We start from the raw sequence: 2,500 nt of genomic DNA, 5'->3' as shown, positions 1-2,500 counted from the left end.
AACAAAAACACTTGCCGCAATAATTTAAGCCTCTTAGAAAGGACGCGAGATACAGAGAAAAGAGTCAAGGAGAGGAAGAGCAAAGGAGGAAGGAGGAGAAATGAGGCAACGAGGCAACGGTGCCACGTCAGGGAGCCACAGTGCCTCCTCTCTGGCATCGATGACCTGCTGATACTGACTGCTTCATGATCTAGGACAGGAAAGGCTTATTCTACGGAATTTAGCCTTTGTTTTGGTTATTGCGTTTTCCTTTGTTGCTTGTCTATTTGTCTGGTTCGTTTATTTGTTTGTTTTCTTGTTTTCTCACTATTGTCTCTTCCGAGTGTAAAATAGAAATCATTGGAGTAATGGATAAACAATTGAAAGAAAATGGATATTTACGTGTGTGTGAGGGGAAGGAAAAGAGAAAGATTAATAAAGAGAGAGAGAGAGAGAGAGAGAGAGAGAGAGAGAGAGAGAGAGAGAGAGAGAGAGAGAGAGAGAGAGGGGGGGGGGGGGGGATATACATGCACTTATGCACATATATACAAACACACATATACACACATGCACATATTCATATAAACAAAAACACTTACAAAATAACAAATAAGTAGATAAGCAAATAGACACGCGGATATATATGAGAAAGGAGACGGACGTAGACAAAGATAAACATACAGGAAAATAAAGACCCGAGAAATGAACTAGTTTAAAAAAAGCCTTTTAGCGATATTACGTTGCACATTTCTATGTCATGAATATGCTCGTATGGAAAAAAAAAAATATATATATATATATAAAATAACGAGGCAAAAGAGCAAGAGCTAAAGAGATTAAAGATAATGATCATATTAATTTACGTTGCAAAAGGATTACGAGAAGGGGAAAAATAATGGAGGAGAGAGGGAAGGGAGAATTCCTTAAAGAGGAAACAGAGAGAGAAAGTCCGAAAAGAGGGGAAAACCAAGGACCGAGGGAACTGGCAGAGGGCGAGTGAGGGGAAGCGTGCGTTGTTTATGTGTGTGTTAAGACCAGTGAGAGGGATCATAGAGGGAGAGAGGGAGGAGATGCTGAGAGGAGCGCTTGCTGGTCGAGGTCGAGGCGAAGGAAGGGCGAGGGAGAAAGGGAGAGGGGGGGGGGGGAGACAGAGAGAGAGAGAGAGAGAGAGAGAGAGAGAGAGAGAAAGAGAGAGAGAGAGAGAGAGAGAGAGTAAGAGACAGAGAGAGAGAAAGAGTAAGAGACAGAGAGAGAGAGAGAGTAAGAGACAGAGAGAGAGAGAGAAAGAGAAAGAGAGAGAGAGAGAGAGAAAAAGACGTATTATCTAAGAGAATGATAATCATAACCAAAAGCAATGAAAATTATATTAATTAAGATTCTCAAATGAGGAAAATACAAAATACAACATACGACTCGTATTATCTCCAGTTTATCTTACTGAACCGTTTCAGAAAAAATAACTTATTGACCGAGGATTCACGAAGGAAGGAATCGGGTAAGTAAGCTACTAAGGAATCTATGAATACCGAATGATTAGTGACTCGCTGATCGACGGGATAAATGGCAGGTAAAACACTAGATGTGATGTGATGACTGATGCCTGAATAATTTATCAGAGGAATGAATGACAGGGTAAGCTCTGATTGGCAGGTTGAGTGTTAGGTGTAAATGGCGTGCGAAGCGAAATGTAACTGACAGGTAATGTAGAGATCAAAGAGAAGAAACAAATAAATAGCGATAGATTATACCCTAGACTCTTTGCATTGAGATAGAGAGAAGGTAACAGGAGGAGGGAGAGAGGAGGGGGGTAAAGACAGAAAGAGAGAGAGAGAGAGAGAAAGAGAGAGAGAGAGAGAGAGAGAGAGAGAGAGAGAGAGAGAGAGAGAGAGAGAGAGAGAGAGAGAGAGAGAGAGAGAGAGAGAGAGAGAAAGATATATATATATATATATTTATATATATATATATATATATATATATAGAGAGAGAGAGAGAGAGAGAGAGAGAGAGAGAGATTCGGGGGGAGAGAGAGAGAGAGAAGGGGGGGTAGAAAGGGAGATGGGGGGGGAGAGAGGGGGCAGGGGAGGAAAGAAAGAGAGAAAGAGAGAAGGAGAAGGAGAGAGAGAGAGAGAGAGAGAGAGATAGATAGAGAGAGAGAGAGAGAGAGTAGAAAGAAAGAAGAGGGGGAAGTGGGGGCAGGGGTAGAGCGAGAGAGAGAGAAAGGGAGAAAGAAAGAGAGAGGCAGAAAGACAGACAGACAGACACAGACAGACAAACAAACAGACACATACAGGCAGACAAGACAGTAAGACAAACAGACAAATTAACCCCCATACACATAAACACGATCAGAAATAAATACACACAGCTACTAACTCTCCCTTCTGTCCACGTGCACTGTGTATTAATCTATCGACTATATAAAGTTTCGTTGTCAATTCATCAAAGACTTCGTCTAATTAACTGCCGCCAGGTTGTAAATCAATCATTGGCAGAAACACAACACCTCGGCAACTACACCTTC

This window comes from Penaeus chinensis, chromosome 5 (assembly GCF_019202785.1).
Source record: "Penaeus chinensis breed Huanghai No. 1 chromosome 5, ASM1920278v2, whole genome shotgun sequence".
NCBI classification, from domain to species: Eukaryota; Metazoa; Arthropoda; class Malacostraca; order Decapoda; family Penaeidae; genus Penaeus; species Penaeus chinensis.
This window is presented reverse-complemented; position numbering follows the sequence as displayed.